The 14,753-nt window shown below is 45.7% G+C and overlaps 1 long non-coding RNA gene across 1 annotated transcript; it reads left to right on the plus strand.

Moving 5' to 3' along the window:
• The first annotated feature begins 9,141 nt into the window (after positions 1 to 9,141).
• Positions 9,142 to 14,182, plus strand: LOC108638946. The gene is made up of 3 exons (XR_001920173.1): positions 9,142 to 9,213; positions 10,435 to 10,502; positions 14,128 to 14,182. It is a non-coding gene; the product is annotated as an uncharacterized LOC108638946 (long non-coding RNA).
• The last annotated feature ends 571 nt before the right edge of the window (positions 14,183 to 14,753 follow it).

Consider the following 14,753-nt stretch of genomic DNA (forward strand, 5'->3'; position numbering starts at 1 on the left):
TAGCATTTTTAAAACATTACCTGGCAGATGTGATTTGTTCTCTCTCCACATCATCCTTCTGTGAAGATGCTCAGAGAAAATACAGCTGGGACTGTCTCTGTGCCAGTCATTGCCCTGCTCGCTCTGAGCACGGTCTTCAGAGGAACTTCTCCACAGCCATGAAGGACCTTGGTTTTTTAACAATGTGTATGGTGCTCCCACCAACCCAAAGCATTTGCTTGGAGCAGTGTTGTAAACAGTGAGACTTCTGGGAAAGCAGAGAGTCCTACTGAGGAAGAAGGACACTAGCACCTTCAGTCTGATCCTGTCATTTGTGCTGATTCTCAAAGCAATCTGTTGGCTTGGAGAAACCAGGAGTGCAGGCATGACCCGGCCGTGCTGATAATGATACTCCTCTTGACTGTCACATTCCTTTTTGTAATGCAAGACCAAGACTTTTAGTGAATTCTTTACAAGCTGGTTCATACTCCCAGTTAAGTAATGCATCCATTATTCATCGAGTTAATTATGACAGTTCCTAGGGACCAAACAAGAAAAGGGCTTAATTACAGTGAGTATCAGAGCCCCTGTGCCCTGATCAGTTGTACAGAAGAGGAGGGCAGGCGGGATGGGGATGGCTGCAGGGCACTCAGTCACAGACTTAGCCCTGTTCTCAGCAGTGTGTGTGACACGGCAGCCTGATTTCTGCGCTCTGTCTGCGTCGATGTGGGGGCTGCAGAGAGGAAAGCTATGAAGTGTGCCAGAACATGACATGAATGAAGAGCAGAAGATTGCTCTGTTCCATAGCTCCTTTTCTTCACTTTTTTTTTTTTTAAATCTTTTTTCCCCCCTCTCCTTTCACGCCTGCCACCTTTTTCTGATCCATCTTCTTTTTTGTGTCACCTTTGGAAATCAGCCAGGTTACCTCAATGAAAAGGTTGCTTTCAAGGTGTGATGACTTAGAAACCAAGGCCAGTCCTGCTGAACAGAGTGGCCAGATGTGAATGTGACTCAGGCTGGTGGCTCCTGGGCTCACGGTTTCCTGAAGGCCAGGGAAGCTGCGAGGGCTGAGCCTGTCATGGGTCTGTATTACTGTTTGTAGCTGAGTTGATTTAATTTCTACAGAGTGAGCACTGAGATGTGCTGGCAGTGCATGTGGGCCTTGTGTGGGATAGGCGAGAGAAGCTCTGGTCTGGGGAAAGTCAACCTAATGGACCCAAGTGCAAATTTTTCATGTGGACATACAAACCTGTGCTTGACTTCACTCTCTAGCTGGTGGAAATCTGCATGAGCAGGAAGGAGGAAGCATCCACCAGCTTTACAGGGTCTTCCTTGCTCTGCTTAGTCCCCTCCAAATGGACTCTATGGCGCACACTCCAGTGGCACGCTGGGATGTCCTGCTCAGGGACCTGTCCTGCTCAGGGACCTGGGACACCTGTCCTGCTTGGGCACTTTGGAGAGTCTTCTTTTGGTAGCTCAAGGTGGACCTAACAGCAGGTGCAGGTCAGTGTAAAAGGCTGGTTTTGTAGGGTGCTGCTTCCTGCAGCTCTCGCTGTCCTCTGCCCAGGGGTTGGGCTGTTGGGGTCATATCCACCCACCTAATCCTTCTTCTGCCTTCTACTTGAGAGGTATCTGAGTTCAGTCCCCTGAGGCAGGGCCCATGGACTCAGAGGTGCAGAGGTTCAGCTGCTGTGAACTCTCTCCTGGTTTTGGCATTCCTCGTTGAGCATTTGAGGGCTTTTGATGTATAACGTAGGTATGTGCTAGGCGGTGTTACTTGTAACCAGACCTGCACTTTACTGCTCTTCTGGGATCCCTCCTCCACCTTTGTGTTTTCAGAACCCTCCTGGCTTCACACCTTGCTCACTCTGCCAGCTGTGATTTACTGCTTCTACCCTAACAGCCTCCTAGACCGTGGATGCACTGCATCCTACAACACGTGCCTCTGGAAGGGGGGGTGGTTGTCTGCTTCCCTGCTGTTCTTGCTGTGGATACCCAAGGGCCTCTCTGGGGTGCTCTGACTGAGGAGGGTGCACAGATGCTGTTGGGATCCTTTCAGCAGCTCAGGTTGTGTCAACGTTGTATAGAGCACCCAGTGCTCTTGTGCAGGTGTTGGAGTTCAGATTAACTAAAAATTTGCTGTCCTGTGCACTCTACTGGAGTTTGGGAAGTTTGACATCTCTGTATCCTGAATAAATGGCCTTTTCTTTCAGTCTGCTGCTAATTAACTTGTCAACTAAAGAGAAAGGAATGAATTGGGAATGGCTCCTGTGGAGCTGATGGACATGGGCAGACTCAAAGATGGATGCAAAAAGTTGACTTTTGAGTCCAATATTGCACTATCCTACCTTAGCCAGCACTCAGCACACCTAAGAACTGGGGATGGAAGGGCCTCTGTCCCACTGGGCCCAGTGCCTCTGAAGTGTGAGGAACTGTACTAGTGTAGTGGTAACTGTACTAGTGTAGTGTTACTTTTATTAACAGAAAACTCTATAAATCTGTTTCCTATTGATGTTATGACTATCCCTTGCTGAATGTTTGTGTGCAGATAATTCTGGTTACAAAACATCTCCTTGCTTACAATTTCCTTATCAAAACTAGAGGCAATCAGAATTCTCTCATGTGCAATTGTATGGGACCAGGCCAGCGCTACTTTCTTGCCAAGAGTTTTTCCAGAGCAAATAAAAGATTTAGCTGGCATTTATGTAGATGGATTTTTTTTTTTGGTGCTTTTTTTGATTTTAGTGGTTGTTGGGTTGGGGTGGGGTTTTTTTTGTTGGCTTGGTTTGGTTTTTGTTTGGGGTTTTTGGTTTTTTTCAGATTTTTTTTTGGCAATGCATTTGGATGATTTCATATGCTCATCCTGCTTAAGATTGTCAGCATTGTTTGGAAGTCTTAGCTTTACACTGTCTCAGGTAAATGGCTGATAAGTCATTGTTGAACATTTTTATTCCTGCTTTGGCTGCTGGGTAGTTGAATACTGGTCATAGTTACATTTTTTGGTATCTTTATTTCTCTGTCAGTGAATACGAGACTAACACTAGCATCACCAATATAAAGTCCTATAATGGTCTTAGGGTGCAAAATGCTGGAAATGACATCAGTGGTGATGCCACCAAGTTCTGGGGTGTTTTAGAGGTGCCAGTGATGCAGCCTGGGATGGAATGGATGTTTACCATTCATTCCTTTACCACAGCAGGAGCAGTGGGGCTTTTCTACAAAGATAAAGTTCCCCTTTCAGGTCTCTGTGTCGCTGTAGAAAATACAGAACATCCTCTTTCACTTTTAGAAGGAAATGATCCTAAACAAAGCACAGCCTGTGCTGTGGCCTCTAGGCAGATGGCCAGTGTCATTATCCTTTAAGGGCACATTAACAGCAACCTTCAGTTCAGAGGCGTTGAGTTGTATCTCTCCCGTGAGCTGCCAGAACGGGGACAAGGCACGGATCCCTCTTGTGTTGTCAATGCTGCTGGACCAGATAGTGTCAATGGGAAAAACATTTATCCTGCTGTTCGCCTGTCTTCTGGACAGGATTTGGAGAGGACAATGCTGCAGATAAATGGAAGCTACTGGACTGAAACAGCTCTGTGACCGTAGGCTCTTCTGCAGCCAGATGCAGTTAATAGATGCCACCCTCCAGTGCATGTTTAGAGGAAGGCACAGTCTTCACAATAGGCCAAAATCACGGGCTTCTATTTGCACCATAATCATCTCTGGAAAGAAGTTTCTTGCTGATTAACATATGCCCAGAAGCATTTGCAATGAATAGGCCTCACAGTTTCGCCTTCTGAGCACCGCAGACATTTGGTCGTATCTTCAGCTGGTGAAAACTGGCATCGCTTTGTTGCCTTTCCAAGTCAATTTGTGACGAGTGAAGATTGGTCTTTCTGTTCTCCTTCACATGAAGGTCATGTAACTTTTGTGGCTTTGTGCAATATGTTCTTTCTAAAGAGAAATGAATGTGCAGTTGTGTTTTATTTTGCAATGTTCTTCTAATGTACCCAGTTCAAAGATTGGGCGTGCTTGACACACTTTCCACCCATTTCTTTCAAATTAATAATCCTCTGATGCCTCTCACGTGATCTGTTGGTCCTGCAGCAGTTTGAGCTTTGATGGAGTAGGAGTCTTTGAACAACAAGGAAGCACTGGAAAATCTGGGGAACTTCTGTTTTAGAGGCTTTGATACTGTGCTGGTACGCTGTCCTACTGTTAGGCTGCTTCAGTGTTTCCAGTCTCACAGGGTCATTTCATAATAGATATGGGAAGGATTCTCACTTGCATTGTCTGCAGTTTTCTTAGTTGCCTGGGGGAGACCATAACTTATCCACTAAGTCTACCAGTACCTTGTTTTCAACAGGATCTAAGAGCAGGATACTTCAAAGGAACGATGAAGGAAGTTAGAGAAGAACCAGCCCCCGCTGAGGGAAGTTCTCATTCTAAGGCCTCAGTAAGAGAGCTGGGAGGCAGACATTTTTCCACCCCCCCTCCTTTCTTCTCTGTGATGATTAACAGTGTCAGCTGCTACTCACTGTGAGCAAAGGTTTAAGAATTTCTCTCACAGATAGTGCAGACATGAGTTGTTCTGCAGGCCTACTGAAATCAGGACTCAGCTTCCTGCCCAGTCAGGCTGTGAATCAAGTCCTCCAGTGTGGCAGGGAAGTGGATTGTTAGTTGGGTGTCCTCCAGACCTGCCACCAAAGGGATCTTGAAGATGAGAGCTCAGAGCACTCTAGGAAGCTGGAGGAGTCCCTAAGCATTTACAGGAACAAAGTGACTTGAGAGGGTTTCAGGCACCGCAAGCAGTGAGGAGGAAAAGTCTCCTTTGAAAGCCAGTAGAGTTTGGGCTCCAAAACCCAGCAGAGGTTTTCAGGAAATACTGCCTCTTCTGAAAGGAAAACCACAGAGTTTTAGCTATGAATCCACAGCTGCCCCCAAGCTCTGGTTAAAGACAGAGTATCTGTAAAGGCCAAGCCCAGCAAGCCTGGTACAAGTGGTCTGGGAAAGGAAGTGTCCTATAGGACAGGATCTCAGCTGCTTGAAGAATATCAGGGTGCACCACAGAATAATGGGGGGAAAAGCCAGCTGTGTCAAAAGCAGCATGAGAAGTCAGATGTGTTTTCTAACATGTCCTTCTGGGGGTTCTTTGGTGTCAAGGGAGAGCACAGTTTGTCAGCCCTTCCCTTAGTAGGGAACCAGCAGAGACTTCGTGCTCTGTTTGGCTTCCCATTTTCTCAAAGTTCATAGGAACTTGGCTTCTCTTCTGGTTGAAATAGGACAACAATTCCCAGAGGCAATGGGGCACATGGAGTTGTCTCCCTCACGAATTGGGAGGAGTGGCTGCAGATCACTTCTGTGAAGTTGCCACTTTCATAGGTCTGATGTCCACGAAGAATCAACTTTAAAGAGAAAAAGGTGACTGCCCTGTGACACCGAGTGCATCTATCAGTGCTGTTTCACTTTAAGCAGTCAGTAATTGATCTCAAAGGTCTTGTTTGTGCTTGGTGATGCCTCAGAAATCCTGAGTCACTCTTTACCCGAATTCACCCTGGTACATCTGTTTACTCTATGGTTGTATCATGGTTGGGAAAGTACTCAAGTATAAAGACAGTTAAAATTATCCTCTTCCTAAAAACGTAGTCCTGCTGCTTTTATAATAAGAAAGTAGGTTGGATGTCACATTTCTTGATAAAACACAGCTGTGTGTCAGTCCCAGCATTTCTCAGGTGTTGAGACACAGCTCAGTTCTGCTATCTGCTTGTGCTCAGAATCTCCTGGCTGTTAAACTCCAAGAGGGCCAACACCCATTTATGCTTCCAAGATGTTGAGTACAAATTCCATTTATATCAAACATAAACATCTTGGATTACCCTCTCAGTTCCTACCCTTGACACAATTATAGGTCTGTATCAATGGGGAAGGACCAAATGAACATTTTTTCCCCCCCCCGTTTTTAACTTTGAAGGGTGTTTGGGGCCATGTCCAGCTTGGCTCTGCCCTACATGTACTGCTGTCTATGTGCCTGCATGTCTGTGTCACTTGGATCCCTCTGTCTTTGCTAAGGATTATGATTATATACACAGTTAGTTGCTGGGGTCATCTGAAGTGCATTTGCATTCATTTTGCAGTAACTTGGTCACGAATTTAAGCTCTGAAGGGCACCAAGCAATTGTGTTTATCAGTAGGAGCTTTGCTTGCTATTGGACCCTTTTCTAAGTTATCTTCAACCTCAGTCATCGCTGGCATCCTGGGAGCTTAACATCAGACAATTGTTTGAGTATTCATTAGGCTCTAAGTACTTAAACAGTGAAACTTCTACAAAAGCACCTCTGAAAGCTGAAGAAGAAAAGTATAACTGCCTGTAACTAAATTTTCCTGCTGGTAGCCATAAATCAGAAGGGTTTTAGTGGCTTTTGATGAGCATCTTAATGGGGACTATCAATCTGACCACTTTTAAAGGTTCAGCCGTTGTTACATTACTCAAGTGATCACAGATCCACTGATGACAGAGATAAACTCATATTCTGCTAAATCTTTCTCAAGTTATCTGAAATTCTGACCTGACAACTGCAATGCCTCTAACTGCCAGAAGTTACTAGTGTGCATCTTTCCAGGATGCTGATGCCATTTTTTCTTTTGTGGCAGCTCAGCTATTTGTCTTCCCATGTCTCCTACCTTCATTTTCTACCTGTAGGCAATAGCATTGCCACTCCTATCACATGTGGCCCAGGACAGTTGGACTTAAAATTCAGATAAAAGAGAGAAACTAGAAAAGCAGTATATGAGCCAAAGTCATCAGGATCTTGGGATGGTAGAAAATTTGGGCAGCCGCTGCTGCTTCCCAGTCATATAATTCACTTTCCTCTCTCTAGCAATAGGTGCAGCATAGCTACTTGAGTGTCTCACCCTTTCTATTTTGCTCCTGTTTCAAAGCTAACAGTAAAGAAAAAAGGTCCCCATGAACATCCTGTGGCTTAGGAATGTGAGAAAGCGTAAATTGCTAGTCTTAGACACTTGTCTTCAAGCAGCTGTCCTGAAGGCTGTTTGAGCTGTAAAGCCCATCCATCACTTTGGCTGCTGACGCCAATGCCACTGCCGGAGAAAGATCAGTCAAGCTGGATTATCAAAGTCAAAGCCAGAGACAGCTCTTGTGGGAAGTGGTTGAGAAAGTCTAATATCTCAATTCCTCATTGCATAGGGAATAAAAAGGGGATTGTGCGTGAGGGGTGGGAATACCCTGTTTCTCATTAGCTAAATGCACGGTCTTGAAAGAGAGGGTGGAGCCCCTGTGCAAAAGATAAATCATATTAATAGCTTGTTCCCCTGCTTTTGCCTTCCAGTGCTCTCTTCTGGGAGCTGGAGTCCCAGGGCTTTGCACGTGGCCTCCTATATGGCTATAGAAGTAAGGGTGGGTTGGTTTTTGTTGTGAAAAGAAAGAGCCAGACGTGGGGAAACGCAAAATCCAGACCTGGAAAATGGAGTGAAAGCTCTTTCCTCATAAGAAAGTGACCACTGTGGCTTCAGAGGTGCAAAGGCAGTCCCAGATCTCTGTCCCTGGTCGGCAGCACTGGCTGTGCTCCGGGCGCTGGCTGTGAGAGCCGTCAGAGCAGAGCTGTCACCGGGGCTGACAGGCCGGCTGTGCCACGGGGAATGGATGTGACTGGTGCCATCTGTCTGTGCCGGTAGTGGGGATCCCCTCCGGGCACTGAGTGGCCATGGCAGCTTAGCACAGGGTTCAGCCTGGGAGCTGCAGCTCCGGTAGGTGTGAGGAGGAACGCCTGGAATTGTCTTTGGGGCACACGTGTGAGCTGAAGGCAGCGATTTGCACTGGTCCACGAGCTGCACTGGGGTGTGATTCACTCACCAACCCCATCTCTTGGCTCGATTCAGAGCATAAAGCAACACAGAAGCCTTTCTTTTGTTTTGTTTTTGTTTGGGTTTTTGTGGTTTTTTTTTTTGTTTGTTTGTTTTTGCTTTGTTTTGTTTTGGTGTTTTTCATTGGAAGCTGGGGCTTTTTGATAGGTATGGGTGTTCCAAACCCAGCTATTTCTATCAGGACATTTCAGGACTTTTGGAGGGAGTGTGTGTGAGAACATGTTTTTGTAACCAAAACCCATCTTTTCCCACATATCTGCCACCCCATGTGGAATTTCTTGTGGGGGATGTATATGTGACTCACTTAGATTTTAGGAAAGAAAACTTACCTGAGAACCAAAACCTCTTTCAGAAAAGTACTGTGATAAACTTTTTCCAGTTCCATTAAATGTTTCTCAGAAGGCAGGAAACAATTTCCTGCCTCCCTCGCTGTGGTTAGCCAAGGCTGAGCAGTGGATGGGCAAGATGAAGCTTGATGGGGGCAAAGGGCCCTGCATGCCCTGGGGCTGGCGGGCACAGGCTCTAAGCTGGCAAAAGCCAGCAAGCTCCCACCCACGCCTGCAGAGAACCAGGAACTGCAGCATTGGGAATGTGTCCCAGCAACAGCTCAGGAAGTGCTGAATAAGAAGATATAGGTATTTCCTAAAGGCCAGGTACCTAAATCTGTCTTCAGGGGGAACTTTTTGCAAAAATCCACTGAAAACCAAGGAAGTAGCATCCTTTTTGGACCTGCAGGAGAGACAGTTCAACACTATGTCTGTCAATTGAGCAGGGAGGTAAATTTCAATAAAAGAATGGAGCTCAGGGCAAGCTTTAGCTTACCCTGTGCAGTTTGGTAGTGCCAAGATACCCTCTAAAAAGTTGTTGAAGCTTCTCTGGTAGCAGACTTTTAGGAGAACTGACACGAGGCATAACCGCAGTGCAGGTAACGTGCTCACTGCTTCCTGCATGAATTCATCACTGGCTACTTTGTCCCCCACCAGATTTGATTTAAGTCTCTCAAACTGCATTAAAAATTGAAAGAATGGTGCTATTAATTTCCATGGCTGCTGATTGCAATCATCTTGTTGCATTAGGCAGTTCAGTGGTTGGGTCGAGCTGTGGTGTCGTTACAATGACAGAGCGAGACGGGCTGCGCAGGGAAAAGCGAGTTGGGCTCTGCTCCGTGGTGACTCCCCCACTCCAGTGGGTCTTGCAGGAGTGGTTTTGACTTGCCTGCCCCATGGAAGGGATGTCATGTCACAGTGAGTGACTTCCATAATAGCTACTGGTGTTGGCTGTCTTGGCAGAGTGGCCAAAGACTGAAGGCACCACAGGGAATGAGCTCAGGGCTTGCTCTAGAAGAGACCTCTTTAGTTAAGGGTCAGGACACATGGACAGGCAGCAGTAAAGGGGGACTTTGGGATTATTTGTAGACAGACAGCTGACATCAACCTGCAGGGCTGCTTATTGCAGTGTATTTCACTGTGATTTAAAATCTGGGGTATTTTTAATGCTTAAAAAAACCACCAAAAAACCCCAAAAACCTTAAAGAAAGCAAGAGGAAGAGGGTCTGACATAAAAGGTTGAAAGAAATCAAATGAACAGTTTTCCAAGAGTTACATGTCTGGATATTGCTCTGGGTGAAACATGGCTTGTTTTCCAAGATTAGCTCTCAGTTTATGCCTCAGTAGTGGAGCATCTGTACTGGCTCTGGCCAAAAGCTCACCTTAACTTAATACCTTGTCCTTGACTGGAACTAGTAATACGTGCTTAGGGAGAGCATGAGAGAAACTGTTTGTAGTGTGATCCTCTGGCATAACCTCTGGCCCATGGTCCCATCTGCTGGCACCAGCATCCTGATATTTTTTTGGTGCACCCTGTTGTTGCAGTGGTTCTAGTTTTGGGGTTTGGTCTGGGTTTTTGTTTGGCCTTAGAAGTAGCCTGACTGCAGCAATCAAGGCAAGCAGAGCAAAGCATTTCCAAATTCTTGGTCATATTTGAGAACTCTCTGAATTACTGTATGGCTTACGTAGATGCTGTGCTAGGAAGAAAGAGGAAGCATTGTTTTGGGTGGTGGGTTGCCAGTGTCTCAGAACAGCCTTGTAACCTCCTGGGTGTGGAGTCAGCCTTGTATCAGGCACTGGTGCTGGTAACAGCAGTGTAATCTAACCCGGGAGTTATTCCGTGTGCATCCCCTGCTCCTTTTGTGGTTTTGAATTTCCCTAAAACAGTTTTTTCCTAAACTTAAAAATGCCCTTCGTTGCATTTTTATTTCTTTTTGTGGGTGGTATTGTCTCCCTGAGAAAATGAATTTGATAGTGAAATACCACGTTCCCATTTCTCAGTTATTCCTCTCTGTGCCTGGAGACCTCTGTTCCCTACTGTATATGTTTTGATATAAAGTTCTTGTACAACAGATGTGTTACATAGGCATGTACTATCTATTGACTATACAGCTTCTTCTTAACTGAGGTGTTCATTTACCTGAATTTATACCTGTTCTTTAAAGATGAAATAAGTCCACTTCTTGAGGGTTTGACTTCATTTATTCAGACCAACCCTGCTGGTCAGAGCACTCTATCCATTTTTATTCAATAACAGAGTTAAGCTGGTCACTCTGAACTGTCCTCTCCAGGAAGCAGCCTCTGACATGGCAAATAACACACCAGGTAGGTGTCACATAAAGGTCTATCATTTGGATTTACACCTCTCTTCTCTAGGGAGGGGAGCTATTCTTTGTCAGAAAATAAAAATGCATTGATTTAGACATCTAGGCAATATCTGTAGAATGAAAATGATTGAAAACATAAAGTGGACTTAAAGAGATGGCAGCAATACCCCCCTGGGCTGTATGCAAGAGGAGCTGTTGCATTTGGGGAAGAAGTGCTGAGGTATTTAGATGACTGTTCTGTTTGGCTTTGTCACAGGAGGAGGGATGGTGTAAAGGACCAGGTGGGGGTCAGAACAGCTTTTATGTTTGGGCATGGTCAGGGAGAAATAACATGCTGTACATATTGCAGCTGACACAACAGAGACCCATTTGGCTTGGAATATAGGGCAATAAATCCAGTCAGGTGATTCAGGGGTGTTGTGCATAAGTCTGCCAGGTAGTTAGGGGAGAGCGGATCAGGAAATAATTATGGCTGATAAGGGGAGCTTGTAAGGAGGCCAGCACCTTCTGTGACCATGAAAGGAGTTAATGATTAACTGTTATGGAAAAGCTAGAAGCACATTCTCCCTTTCCTTCGAAGTCACACCCGGCTGCTCTCCTGCATCGTTAACTTGAGCTCTGCAAAGCTGAACACAGAGCGCTGAGAGGGAACCAGCTTTAATTTAGGGCAGCCTCCAGGATGTGAATGGGGAAACTGGCTGATTCTGAGAAGGGCATGGTTGGCAAGGTGCCGTGTCTGCCCAGGTGCCTGGATCTCCTGGAGTTAACTCCTGGGGAAATCCATACAGCTCCTGGGGAAACTGGAGGAGATTGCTGTCCCCTGTATATTGCAAATGAACCCCCGCCCTGGCAATGGGCTCATGTGGGTGGATGACAGAAAGCTGTGTGGCTTGAAAATGGATTTGGGGAAAAGATGCAAGAGGGGAGAAGAGAAACGTCCTGTACTTGGAGTAGATTCAGCAGTGTGTGACTCAGGTGCTTCAGGACAGGTACACTGACACACGCAGAGTGCAGCTTCCCAGGACCTGATCTGGGCACTGGTTTTGAACATCTCTTTTCTTCTGTTTCCATGTGCAATGATGAAAATGGCAGATGTCAATAGAAACAGCTCTTACCACTGCATTGTTGAATGGACAGCCTGTAGATACTTGCCTCTCATTTTACAGATTGTTCTTCCCCCTCTCTGCTCATCCTACTCAGCATTTACAGTACAGTACAGCCCTAAGGTGTCGCTTTGCTCATGCTGTGTGCTCTGTATATTCCTAGGGTTGGCCAAGGGGATGCAAGGATGGGGACCACACAGCAAGGTGGCTATGCCTCTGGTTTGGAACAGCCTTTGCACCAGAGAAAAACACCATCTCCTGGGTGATGGCTGTTCCTTCTGTCCACAGCTCTGCCCAGAACACTGAGGGCAGAGCTGCACTCGGTGCTTGGCAGGCACCAAACTACAGTCTTGAGATTCACTCCATGTAGGGAACTGGCCCTGAATGTTAAGACACTGGTGGTGTTAAATATAGACAGTGGGAATGGTGCCAGAGCCATAATTCGGATCCTATGCAACCTTTCTGTACAGCTGTTAGAGTATTTGCTAGTGACTGTACTTGATTAATGCTATCTAATTAATTTTTATTGATTAGGTCATGTTTAGTGATTAGTGTCTTGGTTTCAGCTAGGATAGAGTTAATTTTCTTCCTAGCAGCTGGCACAGTGCTGTGTTTTGGATTTAGAATGAGAATAATGTTGATAACAAGAAAGATGGAGAGGTAATTTTTGCAAGAGCATGTAGTGACAGGACCGGGGGGAATGGCTTCAAACTGACAGAGGGCAGGGTTAGATTACACATTAGGAAAAACATTCTTCTCTGTGAGAGTGGTGAGGTACTGCCACAGGTTGTCCAGAGAAGTTGTGGATGCCCTATCCCTGGAAGTGTTCAAGGCCAAGTTGGATGGAGCTCTGAGCAACCTGGTCCAATGAAAAGGGTCCCTGCCCATGGCATGGAGGTTGGTACTAAACGATCTTTTAGGTTTCTTCCAACCCAAACAATTTTGTGATTCTATGACAGCCCACTGATGTTTTAGTTGTTCCTGAACAGGGCCTGCACAGAGTCAGGGACTTTTCAGCTCCTCACCCCACCAGTGAGGAGGTTTGGGAGCACAAGAAGCTGGGAGGGGTCACAGCCAGGACAGCTGATCCCAAGTGGCCCAAGGGATATTCCAGACCATGTGGCACCATGCTCAGTGTATGAACTGTGGGAAAGCTGCTCAGGAACTGGTTGGGCATTGGTAAGCAGCTGGTGAGCAGTTGCTTTGTATATTCAATTTTAATTTTAATTACTATTATCCCTTCCATTTCTGTGCTATTAAAATGTCTTTATCCCTACCCATGAATTTTACTTTTTTTCCCCCTAATTCTCTCCCCCATCCCACTGTGGGGGGAGAGAGCAGGCGGCTATGTTGTGTTCAGCAACCTACCACTTTAAACCACGACAGGCAGGCCCAGCTATAACCCTCTGCACAGTCCACCTGCAGTTAGCACCAATTTCCCCTGCTCACATTTGCCCCTGGCAAGACAAGGTGCTGCCAACCCCACGGACCCACCGTGCCGAGCCCACATGGCATGTAAAGGTGTGTTGTCAGGCCAGGGGCAGTGGGGGCAAATCCATGGACTGTTGTTGGGACTGTTGTTGCTGTATGTGTTGGATAATCTTGGCCAAGATCCAGACCCCATCACCATTTCTGAGAAAATGCCGTCATTAATGTATGGTTGTAATCAATAGGCCATGGCCCTGATTCAGGAAGACACTTAAGTGCACAGCCAGTATCCATCACACAGTCTGGGACCTGGATGAGTTGCTTTATTTTTTTAAGAACCTGCTTTCACATTTAAAATTGGATTTGTGCTAAACTGAGGCTTTTGTGCCTACAAAGAGCATCAACCATGTCCCAGCCACGAGGTGCCATGTGCTCACAGCACAAATAAGGCCTCAAAGCTGGGAGAACAAAAAGCTGAGAAAAGCCCAGAAAAGGGAGAGTCTGTTACCAAACAGTGCTTTTGGCCTCTTATGGCCCTCCTTACCCACACAGAAGGCTGATGCAGAGATCACAGATTTTGGAGTGGAAGGTGTGAACTTGGCTAAATTACATTTGGCTGTCCTTAGTGCTGGCTGAGCACTCAGTGTCCAGGAGACAAAGGGAGAGACATAACCTGCTTAAATGGGGGAAAAAGTGATTGGGGATTTCTTACAATGAATACTGGAGGGAAGTAGGAGCTTGGACTTATTTTCAATGCACATCTTAAATGAATCCTTCCAAGGATTTTTTTTTTCCCCTTAACATTCTTATTTTTAAAAAATTCTGTAATTTTGAAAGTGTTTCTTTTGGTGTGTTTTTGGGTTTGTGGTTTGTTTTTGTTGTGTTTTTTTTTGTTTTTTTTGTTTTAAAGGATGATTTAGGAACAGTTGTGAAGCAATTGTTCATTAGACTTACAACTAGGTTTCATTTATTTTTAATTCTGTTCAGCTTTTCATCAGTTTAATACTTATCCTTGCATTTCACTAGTTGTTATTTATCCCACTCAGTTATGTGTCTTAAAAATATTAATTTCCTCTCACAAATCTCCTCTAGAAAACTGAAATGAAGGCAGAGAGTTTCAAAACACCTTGAGAACAGCTTCCAATGATCACCTTAGCCTGAGCCACAGCGAGCAGCAGGAGAAGTGGGATCCTGTAACCTCTTAGGTGCTTTGGACAAATTACCTCTAAACATTAAAGCCCAATTACATAAGTGCTTAAGCAGAACCTCACTTTAAAGCACACAGCCAGTGTTGTCCCTACTGGAAAAACCATATGCTGGGGGTTCAGTCATTACCATCAGCTAGGGAATGGCTGAATCTATTCACCTCCTGGGAAGCTTTGCTGCAGGCATGTAGCAAGGAGGAGGAGTCGTGAGCTTCAGGTGTTGAGCTAGTGCCACCTGGAATTATATATGTTGACTTGGAGGGAAGTGGTGTGATTTATGCACCCATCAGTGTACTCAGCAATGGTTTGGGGTTTGTTCATAATTGCTGGGACTTGGAGATTTTAAGCAGCTTCCTTTCTGCTCCCAGCTATGGCCATCCAATTGCTCTGCTTGCAAGGACTAGAGAAAACATGAGACAGCAGGAGCTGGAGACAGAGCAACTGTGGAACAACTTTGGCAGGGCTTGTCTTGAGATGGACCACTTTATGGTCCTGATCTTATCCTGGACTGGA

Source organism: Manacus vitellinus, unplaced genomic scaffold (assembly GCF_001715985.3).
Source record: "Manacus vitellinus isolate BGI_N305 unplaced genomic scaffold, ASM171598v3 scaffold_14_pilon, whole genome shotgun sequence".
Taxonomy (NCBI): Eukaryota; Metazoa; Chordata; class Aves; order Passeriformes; family Pipridae; genus Manacus; species Manacus vitellinus.